This window comes from Oryzias latipes, chromosome 14 (assembly GCF_002234675.1).
Source record: "Oryzias latipes chromosome 14, ASM223467v1".
NCBI lineage: Eukaryota > Metazoa > Chordata > Actinopteri > Beloniformes > Adrianichthyidae > Oryzias > Oryzias latipes.
The window spans coordinates 9294101-9316273 of NC_019872.2; the positions used below are offsets into that span (position 1 = coordinate 9294101).

Genomic DNA, 22173 nt, shown 5'->3' on the forward strand with positions numbered 1-22173 from the left:
GTGCCATCTTAGATGACCCCACCCTTACATTGACGTGTTCTCCCTACCATGACAAAGGTGGATAAAGGTGGAAAGATTTCATGTATTCCATGGAAACCGGTGAAGATCACAAATCATTGAAGAACAAAGGTTCAGAGCACTGTCTAGTGGGTCTAGATGACCCAACTCCCAATGTTAAAGTGCCTAGGATAGCACAAGGGTTACAATAGATTCTTAAAAACATTCAAAACCTTTAGACAAGTCAGTCAAATAAAGATTAATCCTTTGGACTCTTATTTTGTAAAATATCAGTGAGACTGTGACTTTAGCTTGCAGGAAAACTGAACCTCATCTCTTTCTTGGCATATCTATGTGCTTGCTTTTTCAACAATTTAAAAGAGAGTTACAAAACCCTACTGGTTAAATAATAATAATAATTATAATAATAATAATAATTATTATTATAATAATTATTGTTCTTGCCAGTAAAAAGCGTTTACTGCTCCTTCCTCAACTACGTTTTGAAAATAAGGCAGAAAAGATAAAGTTTCAAGCTCTGCTGTCAAAAAAATACATGGCCCTAATATTACAACAGTTTTAGCTCAAATTAATACAAAAAATATACAATTAAGCCCGCTCAGCAGTGTCATGAATAGGAAGTTAAGATCCTCAAAACGAAGCTGGATTTTTTTTTAAATCTTAGCATAAAAATCCTTTTTGAAAATAATCCTTTTCTTTTGCAGTCTGAGGAACCAAAATTTGGTATTTTTTGGTTTGCATCAAATGTAATTTATTATTAAATAAGCAATTTGGCATAATTTATTTTTCAAAGATATTTATTATTATGAAAACCACCACACCACACTGTTAAATGTAGAAATCTAAGCATTTTTGTCAACAAACCTTCACTTCATTCTAAGAAACTAAGCATTTAGACATCAAGTTACCTCTATGCACTCCTTCCTTCTGAAGTTCAGGCTTCACTTTGCAGCTAAAGATAGCTTGTATCAAAAGGTTTCATTGTGAACGAGAAATAAAGGATTCACAGTTTATGTGTGCACAGGTTTAGACAGAAAACACTGGAGAAAAAGTTTAGCTATTCTGAAAGATCATTTAGTGCTAAAGGATTTTGCACAAGGCTACACTCGTTTTTTAGTGTGAGGTGATCCTAAACTGGCCTTCAAACAGCAGAAAGACACTTTTTCTCACTTCACATCTTTCCAGTCGTCTACAAATGAGTAGAGTCATTTAAACAAGTTTTTTTTTAATGCAGCAGCCCTTTCTAATTTGGGTTTGTATTGTGATCAGGCTCCACTAAGGTTATAAAAATCCCTTTGTGTCATCTCTTTTTTTAAAGAAAGTTTAAAGAAAGCAACACTTTGAAATTGTTGATTTAAAGACTGGAAGAGACTGATTAGAGGCCTTCCATTGTCATTCCATTTTATTAGTATTTGAGCAGGATATCACGCCTGGAGAGATGCTCCTCTGCCTCATTACTTTGCCGCTTTCAGGATTATCACAGCTGGCTACCACCCAAACAGTCATGAGCCACCAACACAGCCAGGAAAACAAGTTCACTTCAAACTGACTGGTTTAAAAATAGGGTTGTCCCTATTTTTGAGTGACCCCATCCACCCTCGCGTTTCTAAATTGGAAGTACCGATTGGTTCCAAGAAGCCAAAATCCCTTAGAATTTGATAAAGAAAGAGCTATTACTCATTCATATTTGTCAGAATAACCATTCTTGCTCTGATGTTCTTGCTAATCTATTTTTTCCTATGGTATTATTCATTTAATTAAAGCCATTTAAGTTCTAAATAGACAAATCAGATGCTCCAATAAGAGCATGTGGTCCCCTGCTGGCCCCCCAGCTTCGAAGTTCAAAATGTTTGACAGATTCTCCAGAGCTCCATTTCATAGGAAGGGGGTGTGGACTTCTAACAAGCTCATTTCTGACTGACCAGAGTGGTTGTCATAGAAACGCTTAGTGAAACCGACTCGGACCAATCCCTGCTTACCGACCTCGTCTGGCTCCTAACGGCAGCATCCGTGTCACGGATAAATAGCGACTAAATTAACCTCATTTGGTTGGAGCTGAAACTCACTTACTTATCATTTAAATTATTGTAATTTTTCTTAAGGGAGTTTCCAACTTTTTGATGTAAAATGTATCAGCAATGTTTCTTCATGTTGTTGTTAGTTTTCCCTAATCAAGTATGAATTAGTAGGAAATAATAATTGCATGGAAGACATCATGATCTTTTTTTTAAAATGAGCTTCTGACTTCTAACCATTACAGCTGGGATTGGACAGTATCTAGTCAAATTATATAGTCAAGTATACATATTTTTCTCCCCATAGGGTAAAAAACCATCAGTAGATAGTAGTGGTTATTTTACGGGTGATCAGCCACAGCCTTCCCACTCTTTACTTGATCAGATCTTTTTATTTTTAATTAAGTAACAATTTAACATTTCTTCTTCTTCTTCTTCTTCCCAGAGAAGCTTTTCAGGACTTTTCCAAACATGTTTTCTTCATTATACAAAGATTAGGGTGTTAGTTCTGCTGGTGAGTCAGGGACGTCCGTGTCTGTGTGGTTATTTATATGATCCTCACATTATTTTCTGCAGGCGAACAGGCTTCCTCTTTTACCACCAAAAACCTGCATGTTTGATTGGATGGTAATTCATCTGCTGCAGGCATACCTCCAAGATTGCACAGTTTCCATTGCCCCGTACTCCCCAGCTTTAGCTCCACACAACAGTTTTTAAGAATGCTAATGAGTAAAGGGTTTAGTGAAGTAAGAGCAACAATGAAAATGAGTTTTTAAACAGCATATGTAAGGTTTATGTAACACTTTGAAGATCCATGAGGACTTTTTGTTTTAGAGTTTATCAGCTGGCCTAATGTTGGTCTTGATCACACCCGCTGTTGCAAAGAAGTAAGACCGAGGCGTTTTGTCACTCTCCTTCTGTCTGCCTGCTGCCAGACTTTAAAAACACAAAGGCCTCATAACAACGATTGCAGCTACAATATTTCACATGTTCATAGCTAAAAACTGAAGGGATCTAGAGTTTGGAAGTGGTGCTGTGAGACTCATCCTGTGTTAGTAGAGCTGCAGTTTTAATCTGCACTGAGCAGAGAATATTTCATTTGCGATTCTTTGTGAGGCTTAGACTTTGTAGCCACATTTTAGCTTGATATATTTTAGATGAATTTGACTTGCCAATCCTTAAGTTGACAGCTTTAGCTGTTACTTTTTGTCAGCGAAGAGTGGTCGGAAATGCTTGGCCACTTCTGTTTGTTGCATGGGAAAATCCTAGAGGGATTATGAAATGTGCTTTTTTTAACCATGAGTTTTGCATAATGAATACTTCTGACATACATAGTCTACTTTTGCTAAAACGAGTTTCAGAAGTTTTACAATCACATTTTTATTATTTTTTACTGAGTTAAAAGGGTTTTCAAGTTATATAAGTGTTCTGTGGGATGGATAAACCTTATGATGAGCACTCTGTCGTAAAATCCAACTCCTATCATCTTTTGATCTATTTACCAAGTGTCCCCAGTTAGCTTTTTATAAATGACTATGCTGTTTTTAGCCAATTCAGGAGCAATTCGTCATAAATTTGCCCCAGAGTTGTGGGCAGTTGGTGGGGAGTAGAGGGCTGCATTGGGATCGGGTCCCGCCGGGTCCCGCGGGACCCAACCCAAATCTCGCGGGATTGGGCGGTTTGGATTGTGCTGCGGGCGGGAGCGGGCGGCAAAAAATAAACCCCGCGGGATCAGTGCTGCCATGAATATCTGATGAATATATATTAGCGGACTACGTTAGGCTGTGCAGCTGTTGGATTCTTATGTACTGAAGCTCCTTGAAGGCACCAGGTAGAGACGCACAATGGCCTCTGTCATCTAACCTGATGTTGGGGGTGCGCCCCGCCCCGCCTCTTACTAAGAGCGCGCTTCAGGCCGTCTGTCTGCGCGCGCACACACGCACACTTTTAACCGAACAGGATTTGTGAAAATATATTTAATAATTAAGTTGCACATTACACAAAAGAGGAATGCATGAAAAGATGAGGCTGGAGGAGGGACATGAATCTCTTTAGTAATATCAATACAAATACGTGTTTTTTTCCTGCGGGACGGGAGACATTACAAAATCAATGCATCTCTATTACTGTGCGGGACTAAATTCTATGAGTTTTGCGGGTGCGGGCGGGAGTGGACATAAATATTGCGGGAGCGGGCGGGAGTGTAACGCATACGTTGCGGGAGCGGGCGGGATTGGTCAAAAATTCAGCGGGCGCGGGCGGGAGCGGGATGAAGAAAATAGTCCCGCGCAGGGCTCTAGTGGGGAGCAAGCCCAACCCCACTTCTCCTACTCGTTGCTGAGAGTTCTTTGTTTACATGCTTTTCCCTCACAATCTCAACCTAACATCTGCAGTGTAACAAAAATGGCGAACAATAGCGGAAGTATCCAGCTGTATGGTTTCGAGCCAGACGCCAGCTCAGACGAGGAAAACGTACATGGATCTATTTGTCTGCAAGTGGATGCATCAGAATCGAGTGAGCAGGGGGCTTGTGCCCCACCCAGTGTATTTTCAACATCACAAATATGCTCTTTTTCAAATGGCATTTTTTCGTCTGCTCCTGAATATAGAAATACCCAGAAATGCAATTTTAAGCTTCATTTTCTTTATATATGTCCCCCATCAGAAAAATGCCACAAGAATATGATTTTTATGTGTGAGTGGGCCTTTAAAACTAGCAAAGATGGGCCTATACAGGACAAAAAGGTAATAGAAGATGGATGAAAAAAAATACTTAAAATCTGAAGTTGCCAGGGCTAACTTTCTGAAGTCCACACATATTTTTCAGCTACATGAATCCCTGCCTTCTGTGAACACCGCCCCACATGCAGATCCTTCTCAGGCAAATCCACAGCTCACTCCGTTTCTGCATGAAAGCCAAAATTACACGTCCCATCCTTTTCAGTTGAAGGAACTGGAACACTTAGACCATAGAGGGGAGGAAAAAAAAAAAAACGACCGATCAAAATGGTGAATTCGAATTGCTTTTGACGCAACACTGAGGTGAAACTGCAGCTTTTGCATAAATGAAAACTATAGATAGAGCGTCACACAGTCACCAGAAATAGCAGCAGAACCAAAAATAGATGAAGCTTCTCCCTCACTGCCAGCAAAAAGTTGATTTTGAGAGCTGCTCTGATGTGTGCAGCTGTCAAATGCATTAACCGCCTGATCCTGTGTTTGTGGTGCTGCATCCTAAACAGTTAAAGGGAACATTTTATAGTTCCTACTCTGCCTGAAAGCGATGACTTGCTTCTAAGCATGCAAACACCTGCTACAAAACAAACTCTTTGTGTCACAGATGATTACAAAGTACAAAGTTTCATGCGTGCCTTGTTTGCTGCTGTGGTTGATGCTTAAACAGCAGAAACAAAGTCTGTACGTCTAGATGAGCTTTGAAAATTGCATATGATGCACAGTGTTAAAAGCAAAAGTTCACAGCCACCTACGTTCACCACATTAGTACCCGTCATGTCCTCTGATATAATGAAAAAGACAGGATTTGTTGTTTCTCATGTGTTACATTTGCATGCATTTGCACTGACATTTCCTTTCTTTAAAAAAAAAAAGAATGATTCATCTGCAATCACTTATGTATGAATCAGTCTGGTGATCCTGAAAATTAATATTTAAATGAAAAATTGAAATTCATCATGTACTTAAAAGACTGCAGCTTAGTGTGTGTGGAAGTACCTGAAAATCATTGTCTTGGCACCAGGAAAAGCACATGAGCCAAAATATTCTAGAATTTTTTTTTTTTTGTCACTTTCGAAAGCAGAAACACATTTCCTCATCCATGTGGCGGCAGAATGTCACCTCTGAATCATAGCAGTTTTGTAACACACTCCTTCTGATAAGCGGATCAGAACCGTACATCGTGACAGCAAATGTGAAGCTAATCTTCTATTCCTGATCGGTGCTGCCTCTTACAGGTTTAGGTCACTGACTTCTGTGCTGAAAATGGTGTTTAGCCTTCCCTTTGGCATTTAAAAGCACAGCTTTTTGGCATGATGGACATCCATCCATCCATTTTCTGTACCGCTTTGTCCCTTTCGGGGTCACGGGGCTGCCGGAGCCTATCCCGGCTACTTGGGCGTAGGCAGGGGATGCCCTTGACAGGTCGCCAGTCTGTCGCAGGGTAGAACGTCCACAATCACACACCCATGCACTCTCACACCTATGGACAATTTAGAGTTGCCAATTCACCTATGAAGCATGTTTTTGGACAGTGGGAGGAAGCCGGAGATCCCGGAGAAAACCCACGCATGCACGGGGAGAACATGCAAACTCCACACAGAAAGGTCCCCAATTGATGTATTTTTCATGTCCCCCAGCCGGGACTTGAACCAGGGGCCTTCTTGCTGTGAGGCAAGAGCGCTAACCACTGCCAATCATGTTTATGTATTTGTTAAGCTTTTTAGACACTAGTCTTAATAAAGCCATGACCTGAAAGAGCTCAAATTGTTTCTTTTTCTGACAAAATTCTGGTGGAACTTTTTAAGGCAGCACTCAAGCCGTCAGTTGAAAGCTCTAAAAAAGAAAAGAAAATGTTTATGTGAACATGGAGACCTTTGACACAGTTACTCCACTAACTCTTATCAGCCCAACACAATGCTCTCCTTGTGCTTGTGGTGAGAAGAAGTAAAAAGGGAGTAAAAGGAGGCAGAAATGTTCTTCTCACTGTTGCACGCTCTCAGGACAGGCTCAAGATTATAGGAAAATACATGAAAAATAGCTTTAGTAGTAGGTAAACAAGTACAATAAAAACAGAATTAACAGGAGGATGAAATTTGTAATTGTTTTAACTTACAAACTGAAAATAAAATCAAGGATACAAGTTTTTCTCTAGCTGTTATTTTGTCTTTCTTGAATGTTTTAGAAAATAAAATTACTTTTTCTTAAAAAGACAAGAAATTATGTTCACCCATATTTGTCGTAACTGAACTAAACTAAGCTAAATAAAAATAAAAATAAACTACATTGTAATTGTGGCTGAGTTCACTTTAAACACCAAAAGCACTTACTAAAAGCTTGCTTTAGCTCTCATACACACACAAATGCATGCACACAAATGCTCCCACACATACATATGCACACACATGAAACAAAAGGATTGAGGAAAACATTAGGGAGTAAAACAAAAATGTTTGGTCTTTTTAATCTCAGTAGGAAAGCACCACAAGGTTCTTATTGTTGCATAATTTTACATTTTTTAGTATATCCTTGTCCAAGAGCCACTGTTTCCAGGAAAGTCCATCTAAATATTTTGCTTGTTGTTGCATCGCTGGATAGTTTGACCTTCATTGTCCACAATGATGCATTTGCAGAGTTTTCTCCTTTAGCATCAACATTGCAGCTGATTGTATGGTTTTATTTTAAATCCTAATTTAGAATTTTGCAAACTGTTATCCCCAGTGTGGAATGAGTGGGCTTAAATGTTGTAGCTAAAATATCTGATTAGTGTTTGCCTAATGTAGATTTAGATGAGTTTCTGGTAAATTGGAACAGAATTTAGCTCTAAATTTTTACTAATATGAGACAGAGCTTAAACTTCACTTTTTAATTTGGGTATTTTGCTTTTGACATGATGGATTTTTCCACTACGATGTCTCATTCACTGACTACATCAAATTGAAAAGGAAAGTCTCCTTGAGCCTGAAACTAAGTCACCAGATGTTTTATTAAAGTGTCTGACGACCTTCCTTCTGCATTCAAGGAATGTGAACCAAGATGCAGTGTAGATGTGCCGTGCATGTGCCACTGTATCTTCTTGGTTGTCAGAACTCTCACAGAGGCCTTGTAGTCCTTAGGGTATCCCGGTGGCCCAGTATGCTTCTAGTTACCATGTAATGGCGACATTCTGATTTCACGTCTGGCCTTGTGTCGACATCTGTATTCTGTCTCACTTAAACATTGTCTCCCTGAAAATGAAGCAATCATAAAAATATGAAGTCTAATTTTAGTCCTCCACACACATTTTAAACTAGCCAAACCTACCAAAATGGGTTAGTTTCCCGCTTGCGGTTCTGTCTATTTTTTGCTTCTTTTGTTATCAATCTGCACAATATCAGTGCGATGGCCGTTGCCAATGCTACTGTAAACATTGACCTTTTTAAGTCTGCTTCCATTCAGCTGATCTGTACCTTCAGTGGCGAGTGTGCATGCCTCATGGAGCAGAAAGATATTTCCCCAATACAGCTCAGGAATGACTCAACACTTGTTTCATGCTTGTGTTCATTGTGCACATTAGGATCTTTGGCCACATAGACTCAGACACCTGACCTTTGTACTTGTTTACATTGGTGTACTTTGAGTTTATTATCAAAAAACTCTTGGGCTAATGCCCCTTAATCTGTTTATTTACTTTTTCTCCTTAGCCTATGTGTTTAAAATATACGGTAGTTTCTTGAGATTTGGGTTAAAGGAGCTTCTCTTTAGGTGTCTGCCTGCTAAACCTTGTGTCTTAGCTCTGATGGTGATTTACCAACTGCACAGATGAAACTCGTGTTTTAATCAAGTCAAGCTAATTACATCTCTGGAGTAGCCCACTTAGCTTTGTCCCTCAAAAAACCTGTAGAGGATGAAGAATATTAACAAATATTAGCCAGCTAGTGTGCTGACTGTTGTTTCTCTAACTTATCTTTAATGATTAGCCTAATTTTTGGCAGTATCCAGTATTTTATGACCACAAAATAATGTAAAACTATCATCTGGTCTCCGAAACACGTGAAAGCTTTATAAATTTTTACATGGTTTTGAAAGTCACCACAAAGTGTAAACAGCCTGCTGACTCTTGGGTTATACAATGAAATCAACTGAAGGCCCTGTGACAGACTGTCCAGGGTGTGCCTTCCTTCGCCCGAGACAATGTTTAGACAATTCAGACAGGTACCAAATTGTGTCATGAGGCTAAAAAAATTGCGCTGCTGCCAGACTTTTGTGTCCGTCGCTCAGATTGCGCTGCTGTACCTCACTTCTCAACGTTTCTTTATCGCTGAAGATAAACTTTTGAGAATAGAGACTGTCATTTGGTGTCGTTTGTGCCCCCCTGTGTTAAGCTCCTCACTCATGCAAGGCTCAGCTTGCAGAAAGGAGGGATCTAGGGCCGGGCTACTCAGCTCAGCACCAATGGTCACACCCATGTAGTGGAGATTTTGGAAACAGTGGCTTCAGATAAACATGAAATATGGCTTTTTAGGACATTTAGGTTGTGAAATTTTGGTTAGGAATTTCATAGCCACTATTAAAACACCACTGGGAACTTTTTTTATAAAAAAAAAAAAATATGAAAGGGGGACTTAATAAATATTTAGATCCTTTTTTCTGGAGTTCAGCACCATGGTCAGCGCACAAGAATGACTTGAATTTGAAAAGGACACGAAAGCTTTGAGAAGTTTAAAATACTCAACATTTGGGAGGTAAATATAGAAAGTAGTGTTAAAAACCAAACTCATAATGCTACTGATATAGAAAAAATTTAACGTTATAGAAAAAATAAACTTTTGGAGCAACATATAGTGTTACAACATGAATACCCTGTTGTAATGTAAAACAAAGGCATGTTACATTTCATAGAGCTAATCCTCGCTAGCATTATTTTCATAGACTCTTCCCTGCAGAAACCAAGTCACAGCTTAAAAAAATGCTGACTGTGATTCTCCATCTCCTGAAGCCTAATTAAGTTTAAAGGTATCAAGACTTTGTTGTCCTACTTTTTTTTAATATTCAGTGGCTTGATGATCAGCTCATTGGCTTCTGCTAACCTTATATAATTCATAAATGTCTTTAGTGCTTTTTAACCACCAAAACAAAAAAACACTACTTGCACAGCTCAAGCCTTTCCTGCTTGTCTCACGGTGTCTGTTTACATGAACGCAGTGTCTCATTGACCTTTGCTTGTTATGTCTGCTTTTATCGCTGCCTCCTATAATTCCTTCCTCGGTGCTTTCCTCCAGTCCCCCTGTTTTTAGCCATGTATGCCCTTCAGCTCTCAGCACAGGTAGGCTCATTATTTTGCGAGGCCAGCTGGTAATTAGCAGTATTTTAACAAGCCTGGGAATTGCTCCTGTCCCACCCCTTTTCACCTCTCTGTTTCTCTCACCATCACACTTCTCTCTTCCCTTCAGCAACAGTCTTACTCGCTCCCCAGTGTCTCTCTTACGTCCCAGTTTCACATTACAGCTGAAATCAGATATCAGATGGAAGCTGCAGATTGAGCAGCTGAGTGGCTGAGCCGTAGTCTTCCGACAGTTTGATTGTTGTGCCAGTGTTAAGCAGCTACAATTAAATCAAAAGAAGGAAATGTATCCTTGTATCCTTGTCAGATCACTGACATGCTTTTGTTTGGATCATCCTAGCCACTCGACACTGTTTACTTGATCTGGTTTCCTTTTTGTCCCCCCAATCTGATTTTCATCTAATCACCCTGCAGCATTCTAGCATTTCGCTTGATCATGCCTCTTCTGCATCGGCACCCACCTCCCTTAGGCTCATCCATCATTCTGCTTGGTTTGCGGCTTACACAGACCTGTCTAATTACTGCTAATAAAAAGAGATGAAGAACAAAAGACATTCTTGTCTCCACCCCTCTCTGTGTTTCACCAAGTCCTCCTTCTGTACCTGCTGTCTTTATAAACAAGCACTCTGACGCATAAAGTTGCAAGTAATAATCAATAAATGGAAATTGAGTTATTAAGTCATTTTTAGTAATAAAATGAAAAAAATGCAGTAAAAGACTTTATGCAGATGTGTTTTAATGGGGTTTCAGGCAATTCATCGGCTGGAAAAAAAATGGTCTGACTCAGGAAACGCACTACTTTAGTAACACAGACACGCATACTTGTAGTAAGGGTCCTTCAGCTACACACAGTTGGCCAGCTCCACCAGCTCGAGGGATCCTGTTCACTTCTGAGCTCCCTTTTGCTGCCCTTACTGTGCAGGAGTGAAGATGATCTCCACACTGAAATGTTTGAACTTTCCATTTGCCAAGTTTATGAAGCCCCAGGATGAGCTAAGTTATGTTTGATGCTAGATCTGTTAGAAGTTAGAATCAACTCTTGTTTCCTTTTGAGTTCAACAGGCTGCATCCAAGAATCTAAGTTCGTTTGGCTTTTTTCCTTTTTTTCACATGACAGACCTCAATTAATCTAGTCTGTTTGATAGAGGTTGGTTGCCATGCCAATTGGTGATCAAATCACACCAATGCTTTTATAACCCTTGTTCTCTGCTCATTGCTGCCGCTATGCTACATTTAGCCCAACGAATGACTTTTATTGTGTTTTCCAGCCTCTGTTTGCTATGAACAAATGGCATGCTTTCCTGTTAGTGCTGCTCATTTATTTTCCCTGGGGGCGGATGGATATAGTAAGTAAAACCAACCATCTGCTTTGAGGAAACTGGCAAAAACAATATAAGAGATGTAAACTAAAGCTCATCAATTAAATTGGCTCTTTTTTTTCTGGTTCCTTCTGTTTTTCTGTTTTTTCTTTAATGGGAAAAAAGGCAAAAAAAAATTAACTGCATGTTTGGACGTAATATATTAAACATATGAAAAAACTTAAAACCAAACAAATAGAAATATATTAGAACATATTTATTTTATTTAATGAATATGCTATTTTTTACACTATAAGGTCTACTTAAAATCTTATAAAAAAATAAAAAAAACAACAGTACGCCTCATAATCTGGAATACCATATGCATTAATTCTGGTTGTGCTTATTGATGTCAAAGTGATTTTGAAAGGTACACAGTGCTCTGTCAATATATCAGTCTGTTTTTGAATGAGTTCCTAACAAGGCTGGTTGTTATTGTAAGTATGCCAACGCAGCTATTGATTCTTTCGATCCACTTGATTTAAATCAATTCAATTCAGTTTTGAATTTACATGGTTTACACATTTAGACATATTTGTAAAGAAATACAATAATAATCTATATATGTTTTTGAAAATATTCATATTAATTTGACACAATTCACATGCTGTAGAATTTAGCGGTGAAATAATAAACCAATGTTGTTGTTATCACCGTGCAGTGTTACATGATTTCTCAAACAGAGAAGCTCAAACAAAAACGTACAGATATTTATATGGTAATTATATTCTAAATTGGCTAATGTTACAAAATAAATGTTCTGCCTCTTCTGGAGGGCGTTTGAGTTTGGCCACAAGGTGGTGAACACGCTTCATCATTACACTGTATTTCAGAAGAGTTGAGTAAAAAACTGTGCTTTAGACCAAAAATGGTTACTTTAAAAAAAGGTTTACTGAAAAGAGTTTGGAAAATTCATGTTTGTGAGTATATAAACTGTTCATTTAGTCAGCAATGTATGTAAAGGTCGACCGAGCCAGGCATTAGCCATCTTATGTGAAATTCCATTATACATCAACATCAAGCTAGTGGACTTAAGTTTTACTGCTGTTATGCATTAGGTCTCCAGAAAAAGAAAGGCATAAAAGAGAGATTTTCTACTTTTATGGATTGATTATTGATTTATTAACCCTTGTGCTATCTTAGATGACCCACCCTTACATTGACGTGTTCTCCCTACCATGACAAAGGTGGATAAAGGTGGAAAGATTTCATGTAATCCATGGACACCAGTGAGGTTCACAAATCATTGAAAAAAAAAGGTTCAGAGCACATTGGGACAACTCCCAATGTTAAAGTGCCTAGGATAGCACAAGGGTTAAGCTTGAATCGATTTAGATTGATTCAATTGAATATATCCACCCAGCCCCATTATTAACAAGGCTTGGATTAAGCGTCACAGTAACATTCGTTTTAGTATTATCAGTTTGTTGTTTTACATGTTTGCAAGCAAGATTGGGAGTTTTAGGTAGGGTATTGTAAATAAGCAAACATGGGTAACGTGTAGCACAGGCACGTCCAAAGTCAGGCCCATAGGCTGCATTTGGCCCGCATTCAATTTTTCAGCTGCCTGCGAGCTCATGCCATAAAATTATTATTCTGTGGCTCCCACCACTTTCTAAAAACCATGTGTATGTTTGCTTAACTGTGATTGGCTGAAAACAAGGGCCACTGCTTCCAGGAAAAGTGGAAATTGGCTTTTTTTTTTTATTGCAAAAACGAAAAAAATTGTGTCTAGCACCATATAGCTATTATGCCAAGGGACCGTGGCTGTTTTAAAGAGTTTAATATCAAGGGGCATTATCAGACAAAACATGCTAACTTTGAACTAACTGGAATAAAATGCTGTGAAAAATTGAAACAACTGGAAAGTGTTTTATGGCACAGAAGCAATTTTCACAAGAACCTGTGAATCAAGTGACACTGCCAGAAAAGCAAGTTACAAGGGAGCAACACAAGCTTTTATCGACAGGGAATTTCTTAAAGACTGCATGATGAAAATGATGGAGAACGTTTGTCCTTCAAAGAAGAAGGTGTTTGCTAACGTTTGCCTGGCTTGGAACACTGTGTTCCAGAGAATGTAAGACATTTCATCCGATATTAAGAGACAGTTTGAGGCAAAAGGAGTAGAGTTTTTTTTTTTCATTAGCCTGCGATGAAAGCACAGATGCGTCCGACACTGCTAATTTTTAATAGAGGGGTGGACAATTTCTCCGATCTCCCCGATGACGCTCCATACCACCTGCAGATGGAGCTTGTTAACTTTGCTTAGTGGAAAAAAAAACATTTGTGATTATTAGCACTGGGTCTGACCATCGAAGAAAGCAGTTTTGAGACAAGAATTTACCAGCTAGAGTGTGATACATCAAAACGGTTTTTCTTCACACTGATTGGAGCAATCTTTGGCTTTTTTAGACACTTTTTGTTTTTATTAAATGCATGTTGTTCAGGGTAGTTTTGTGGGCTGAAAGTGACTCACTTGTCATTTGACAGCAGGGTTGGTCACTTTAGGTGTTTGCTTTTTTCCCCATCTCTAATAGCACTTTAAATGTTTGTGATTTTTACTGTTTTTGTCCAAATTCATCCATTTTGTTGGCTGTGACAGGGAGAAGTGTGGAGTGTAAGGCACATGGATTTGGGCTTCTGAATTTTGCAGTGACGGCAGAAGTGCTGAAGATGTGGGTTCTGGTGCTAATGGTCGTTTAAGGCACTGGTGTTTATCTTGTTCTTGTCAACATGAAATATAACCCCCACACACACCCCCTCATGTGGGTTTTGGTCATCTGCTCACCCCTGAAAGCTGGATTCGAGTGTAGCCACCACAGCGGATCATTGGGAAATTTAATTACCCATCTGAAAGCTCTTTCTATCAGACAGATTAGCCTATTTGAGCGTGTGTGTGTATGTGTGGGCTCATGTCTTTGTGTTTATGAGAATGAACTTCAGCTTTTGTGTGTTTGATATTTGGTCAGTGTGTTTGCATGTGTTAGCACAGGCAGCTCACTGAGCACCACTTCTGGGAGCTTGCAGAGGCATAGAGCGCAAAGAAATACAGCTTATGAGAAAAAACTTCTATTTTCTTCTCACTAAAGTGAGACTTCGATTAATGCGGGTTGTTTTTGATCGATTTTCATCATGCAGAAAGGTTTCTTACAAAAAAAAACAGGAACAAAGAAAACCTTTTATATGAAAACCACTGCCTTAATTTTATCAAATAAATCTTACTATTGAAACTTTATCAGCAAAAGGACTTGTTAACTACAAACTGGCTTTTCAAAGAAATAATATTTAATATTATTTAATATTTAATAATAATATATTTTTTGGTTTATTGAGTTAGTTACAAATATCTATTGATCGATCGATCGATAGATATGTAGATATGGTGTACTGAGTTACTCTTAAATAGCATGCTTACTATATATATTTTAGTATATTTTAGTTATCTTTGAAAATGAGAAGAGATGAAGAGATCTCAAAGAACACAAAGGATCAATACAATACAAAATGCTAAAGCTAAAATGCTAAAATGCAAAAGCTACAACTGCTTAGACTCCAAGAACACTAAGACAAAATTTGGCCTCCTATATCAGTATTTCACAATCTTCCTGCTGCTGCTGTAGTAGCAAATTGTTGTTTGTGCAGCACCAAGTTCAAAATTTTCATCCTCTGTGCTTTCTATGGGAGAATCCAGTTCTTGCCACTAAACATGTCATGAAGTCCTTTTTCTCTTTTACAACTGAACAGCTTTATTATAAATGTATCCTGGATATCCAGAACTATACAGGATGAAACATCCAATGTGCATGAATACATCAAGCTCAGTGAATGTCTCAGGCAATGCAGAGCAGAGGATACAGTGCTGGAGGACAGATCCTCATGGGAGGACAAACCCCTGCATGGGAAGTACCACCGGACCATAACTGAAGTGGCTGATATCAAGAAGTCCTACCAATGGCTAGAAAGTGCTGGCCTACAGGACAGCACTGAAGCACTCATCCTGGCAGCTCAGGAACAAGCCCTGAGCACCAGAGCGATAGAGGCTCAGATCTACCACACCAGACAAGACCCAAGTTGTAGGCTGTGCAAAGAGGCGCCTGCAACAATCCAGCAGATAACTGCAGGATGTAAGATGCTGGCAGGTAAAGCATACATGGAACGGTACAATCAAGTGGCTGGAATAATATAAAGGAACATGTGCGCAGAATATAATCTAGCCGCAGGGGTTGCAAGCCAGTTGCCTCTGTGCCGGTCCCAAGCCCGGATAAATAGAGAGGGTTGCGTCAGGAAGGGCATCCGGCGTAAAAATTGCCAAAATAACCATGCGAATCATCCACAACACTTTACACATACCGGATCGGTCGAGGCCCGGGTTAACAACGACCGCCACCGATGCTGTTAACCTACAGGGTGTCGGTGGAAATTTGACTACTGTTGGTCGAAGAAAGAGGGGAGGCAGAAGGGTCCGTGGCCAGAGAGAGAAGGGAAAAGGCAGGAACATAGGTTTGAGAATAGGGACTCTTAACGTTGGCACAATGACAGGGAAAGGCAGAGAGCTGGCAGACATGATGGAGAGAAGGAAGGTAGATGTACTGTGTGTGCAGGAGACAAGGTGGAAGGGCAGCAAGGCACGTAGTATTGGAGGAGGATACAAACTGTTCTATCATGGTGTTGATAGGAAGAGAAACGGGGTAGGTGTGATTCTGAAGGGGGAGTTTGTAAACAGTGTTCTAGAGGTGAAAAGAGTCTCAGACAGGATGATGAGCCTAAAGTTAGAAATTGAAGGGGTGATGGTGAATGTAGTCAGTGGGTATGCGCCACAGGTTGGCTGTGAGTTAGAAGTGAAGGAGAGATTCTGGAGTGAGTTGGATGAGGTCATAGAGAGTATCCCCAGAGGAGAGAGAGTTGTTATTGGAGCAGACTTTAATGGACATGTTGGTGAGGGCAACAGAGGTGATGAGGAGGTGATGGGCAGGTTTGGTGTGAAGGAAAGGAATCTGGAGGGACAGATGGTGGTGGACTTTGCGAAGAGGATGGAAATGGCTGTAGTCAACACTTACTTCCAGAAGAGAGAGGAACATATAGTGACATACAGAAGTGGAGGTAGGAGTACTCAGGTGGACTACATCCTATGCAGACGAGGTCATTTGAGAGAGGTTATTGACTGCAAAGTGGTGGTAGGAGAGAGTGTAGCCAGACAGCACCGCATGGTGGTGTGTAAGGTGACTCTGGAGGTCAGGAAGAAGAAGAGAGGGAAAACAGAAAAGAAGACCAAGTGGTGGAAGCTACAGAATGAAGAAACTTGTGAGGAATTTAGGCAGAAGTTGAGACAGGTCCTGGGTGGTCAGGATGAGCTTCCAGATGACTGGGAAACTACAGCAGAAATTATCAGGGAAACAGGTAGGAAGGTGCTAGGTGTGTCATCTGGAAAGAGGAAAGACGGTAAAGAGACTTGGTGGTGGAATGAGGAAGTACAGGAATGCGTCCAGAGGAAGAGGTTGGCTAAAAGGAAGTGGGATGTAGAAAGGACTGAGGAAGGTAGACAGGAGTACAAGGAAGCGCAGCGTAGAGTGAAGAGAGAGGTGGCAAAGGCCAAACAGAAAGCTTACGATGAGCTATATGACAGGTTAGACACAAAGGAAGGAGAAAAGGACTTGTACAGGCTAGCCAGACAGAGAGACAGAGATGGGAAGGACGTGCAACAGATAAGGGTGATTAAGGACAGAGATGGAAAGGTGCTAACAACTCAGGAGAGTGTACAAAAAAGATGGAAGGAGTATTTTGAGGAGCTGATGAACGAGGAAAATGACAGGGAAAGAAGGGAGGAAGATGTGGTTGTTGTGGAGCAGGAAGTAGCAGAGATTGAAAAGGATGAGGTTAGGAAGGCTCTGAAAAGGATGAAGAGCGGAAAGGCCGTTGGTCCTGATGACGTACCTGTGGAGGTATGGAAGTGCTTAGGAGAGACAGCAGTGGAATTTCTAACAAGGTTGTTCAATAGGATTTTAGAGAGTGAGAAGATGCCTGAGGAATGGAGGAGAAGCGTTCTGGTTCCGATCTTTAAGAACAAGGGTGACACGCAGAACTGCAGCAACTATAGAGGAATAAAGTTGATGAGCCACACAATGAAGCTGTGGGAAAGAGTAGTGGAAGCCAGGCTTAGGAAGAAGGTGGAGATTTGTGAGCAGCAGTATGGTTTCATGCCCCGTAAGAGCACCACTGATGCCATTTTTGCTTTGAGAATGTTGATGGAAAAGTACAGAGAAGGTCAGAAGGAGCTGCATTGTGTGTTCGTAGATTTAGAGAAGGCGTATGACAGGGTGCCGAGGGAGGAGCTGTGGTACTGTATGAGGTCGTCTGGAGTGGCAGAGAAGTATGTCAGAGTAGTTCAGGACATGTATGAGAGAAGTATGACGGTGGTGAGATGTGCTGTAGGTCAGACAGAGGAGTTCAAGGTGGAGGTGGGACTACACCAAGGATCAGCTTTGAGTCCTTTTTTGTTTGCTATGCTGATGGACAGGCTGACAGACGAGGTAAGACAGGAATCTCCCTGGACAATGATGTTTGCGGATGACATTGTAATTTGCAGTGAGAGTAGAGAGCAGGTGGAGGAACAGCTAGAGAGGTGGAGGTTTGCTCTGGAAAGAAGAGGCATGAAGGTCAGTCGTAGTAAGACAGAATACATGTGTCTGAACGAGAGGGATCAAGGTAGAAGCGTTAGGTTACAGGGGGCTGAGGTGAAGAAGGTGCAGGAGTTTAAGTACTTGGGGTCAACAGTTCAGTGTGATGGGGAGTGTGGAAAAGAGGTGAAGAGGCGAGTGCAGGCAGGTTGGAGCGGGTGGAGGAAAGTGTCAGGAGTGTTGTGTGACAGAAGAGTGCCAGCAAGACTCAAAGGAAAGGTGTACAAGACAGCGGTGAGACCAGCTCTGCTCTATGGGTTAGAGACGGTAGCAGTGAGACAGAGACAAGAGGCTGAGATGGAGGTAGCAGAGATGAAGATGTTCAGGTTCTCCTTAGGAGTGACCAGGTTAGACAGGATAAGGAACGAGTACATCAGAGGGACGGCTCATGTTGCCTGTGTTAGCGACAAAGTCAGAGAAGCCAGACTGAGATGGTTTGGACATGTTCAGAGGAGGGATAGTGGATATATTGGTAGAAGGATGTTGGAGATGGAGCTGCCTGGCAGGAGGGCGAGAGGACGGCCAAAGAGGAGATACATGGATGTCTTAACAGAGGACATGAAGTTGGCTAACGTTAGGGTAGAAGATGTTCATGATAGAGTGAGGTGGAAAAGGATGATTCGCTGTGGCGACCCCTGATGGGAAAAGCCGAAAGAGAAAGAAGAAGATGTGCGCAGAATATGGACTGGAAACCTCAAAGTCAAAATGGGTCATTCTCTATGACCTACGACGGTGGTAGAGAATCAGAGAGCCAACATCCTGTGGGACTTCCAGATCCAGACTGACAGGATGGAAATGGCGAACCAACCAGACATTGTAGTGGTGGATAAAGAACAGAGGAAACCTGTTGTGGTTGTGGAAAGACCTCAGTCCAGAAAAGCGCAGTGCTAGGAACAGCTAAGATACTGTGCAGGACCCTCAAGCTCCCAGGCCTCTGGTAGAGGACCCGAGCTTGGGATGAAACCACCCGCAGTATCTTTTTTTTTTTTTTTTTAATTTGATGAATTAGTAGTACTGGCAGAACTGTACTAATGCTCTAATACAGTTTTAGAGGTACTCAACAGATCTAAGTGATCTATAATCTTCAGACTTAGAATTTGCTAATAAAGTTTTTCATATGAGAAAATAGATTTCTAATCAAGATATGGCATAAAGCTATAAAAAAAAGAGTGTAAAGCACTGCAAATCCAAAACTACTGAAGATATTGGACGTCCAAAAATGGCAGAACTTAATTATAGACTACATTGAATAAACTGAATTACAGGATACAATATAAATCTCTAACAATTTTTTAGAAATAAAACTAACAATTTCTGAAATGAAAAACAATAATTTTAATGTATTTTCCTTAAGTTATAGTTTGCATTACTGTATGCTAATTTTGAATTAATATGGATGTAGGATCGCATGACCAAATAAAAAACACTTATCGTCAATGTAATATTTGAGTTTTTTTCAATTAGAAAACACAAGTGTACATAAAACACCAATTGTCAAGTGCAAATTGTGTTTTATTTTTAATTACAGGTTTGGAGTAGACAAACACTGTGACAGGGTCTTATAGTGTCTCAGAGAGTATTCTCTGAATCAATCAGCATTTCTCATGAATTTATAATACATTTAGATGAGTTAAACAGGAAATTTGACACATTTTGAGGTAGCTGGCAGAAAACAAGATTCACATAAGGGCACTTTGACAAGACAGTAAAACAAGACAGTTTTACTGGAATCTCTACCTTAAAGATCAAGTTATGGTATTTAGACCAGCAATTACGTTAACATAATAGTCACATGTTCTATCATTTTAGTTTTCAAAAAAAGGCAACAGGGAAAGGTGGAAAAGGTGGTGGTAGAGAATGCAAAATATATGAAATTCAATTTCAATTGATCAATACTTTTTTTTTTGCCATAAGGTTTAGTGACATAAAAGGTCAGAGTGAAACACTCGCAAGAGATGGCATCTGTTAGCATATATTAACCCAAAACGATGACTTTCATGTATGTTGTTCATTTATGCTACAGGAAGAAAATTCCAAAAAATGAAAATTCATTGACCTTTCATGCCAACTTTAAAAGGTTCATGTGGGTTTAATTACAGAGACATTGTACATTAGCATCTTTAGTGAGAGCACAGAAGGAAATAAAAATGAATAGTCAATTAAGAATATATTTTGTTTGTGTTTTTTTATAATGTATGTGTTGGAGTTGGACATGAAAAAAAAGTGTGAAATGCATTTTTACTACTAAAAGCATATCATTTGATTGTTTATTTTTATCAAAATAAAAAAAATCTGTATTTGCACTGCAACAGTAATTAGAACTATTAAATTAGTAACTATTGATCAAATGAAACAAGTTTTTTTTTTTGCTTTGTCTATCCCTTGTGTTATCCTATGGGGTCAAGATGACCATTGATGTGTTCTCCCTACCATGCCAAAGGTGGATAAAGGTGGAAAGATTTCACGTAATCCATGGACACCAGTGAAGATCACAAATCATTGAAGAAAAAAGGTTCAGCGCACTGTCTAGTGGGTCTAGATCAGTGTTTTTCAACCAGTGTGCTGTGCCGCGGCACACTAGTGTGCCGTGGGAGATGGTCAAGTGTGCCGTGGAAAATTGCCCTCATTAACTGATCTAAAAACATTAACCATCTCCAGGAAATCAGCTCTTTGTTCATCCAAACAGGTCCTGATAAAACACTGAGTAGTTAGGAATATGAAAGATCATAAAATACTTATTTCTTTGTGTTTAACTGATTCTATTAAAGACATTTTGATAAGAATGACGGCACCGCGATTTACCTGCAGCTATAACTGTTTTCTGAAAAGTCCCGCAGCTTTTACTGTCTCCACGACTCCACCAATCATTCTTGAAGGCTTAATCACATGTCATCAGTCTGACCAATCAGAAGTGTTTAAAGTCTAAACTTCCTTGTTCCAATTTAGCTCATAACTCACTCATTTCCAACAAAAACACCAGCTAAAGCTCGTCTTTAGCGGTGTAGCTTTCCACAGAATCCGGTATCAGACCGTGGAACAAGTGAACAAAACCATGAAACTCAGAGACGCAAGTGTCTCTGCCGTTTTCTCGCCGTATTCACACTACATCTCCCATGATGCATTGGCTTAAAGGGACAGCGCCTTAGCGTACAATGAGTCGTCCTTGTTACTGCTGCTCCCAAAACAGGTTTTCTGCAAAAACATTTTAAACTTTTATAAAAATATAAAAAAGTAAAAAGAGAGCGATATCTTATTCTTTGAGATATGAAAAAAAGGTTATCTCATGATGACAAAAGATATGTACAAGAGCTTGAAAAAAGTACCTTTGGCCAATTTCCCCCCCTATATAATCAGATTTGGGGGGGGGGGGTGTTAAGTTTAATCAAACATATTAAAAGACAAATAACAAGAAGGCAAATCCACAACTTGGCAACATTAAACTGCATAAAGAGATTCTTCTGCTCCACTTGCTTCATCTCTTCAGCAGCTACGTCTACAATAATCTCATTTCAGAGGAGGCGGACTGGGCAAGTTGCTCGATGACATGAAAATGCTGCTGCGCTCTCACTGGCTGGATTATTGGTAGACAGAGTTCAGGAATCTCTTATTTCCTTTCAGTGCCTGACTAATCCGCAGTTTGCCGGCTGCATTGCAGTGTTGGATACACACAGAAAAAGTGAGGATCAAAGAGTAGGCTAATGTGCTTTGTGGGAACAAGATTTTAAACAGAATGGTTCATGACTTCTCATTTGATAGAATACAATCAACTCCCGACAGGCTCATAGCAAGAAATGCGTTTACTCTCAGCGCTCTGATTCCAATCCAGGAGTGGCTACTTTGCTTTGGATCCAAAATAGGATCAGAGGAATCTTTGACATTTTAAAAAACATAGCTTAAACTTCAAGATATAACTTATTCAACCTAAAACAAACAAACAAAAAACATAAATCCAGTAGAAACTTCTTTTTGAATTGTAGTGTGGGGGAAAACAAATTGACAGGATAATAGTTGCAAGTGCTTTCATTTAGAAGGAGCCATAATAATTAGAAAGC

At 39.9% G+C, this 22173-nt stretch overlaps 1 protein-coding gene across 1 annotated transcript in view; it reads left to right on the plus strand.

Moving 5' to 3' along the window:
* Nucleotides 1-22173, plus strand: part of LOC101166652 (reticulon-4 receptor-like 1) — a 104504-nt gene that overhangs the window by 39226 nt on the left and 43105 nt on the right. The gene's annotated exons all lie outside the window — the stretch shown is intronic.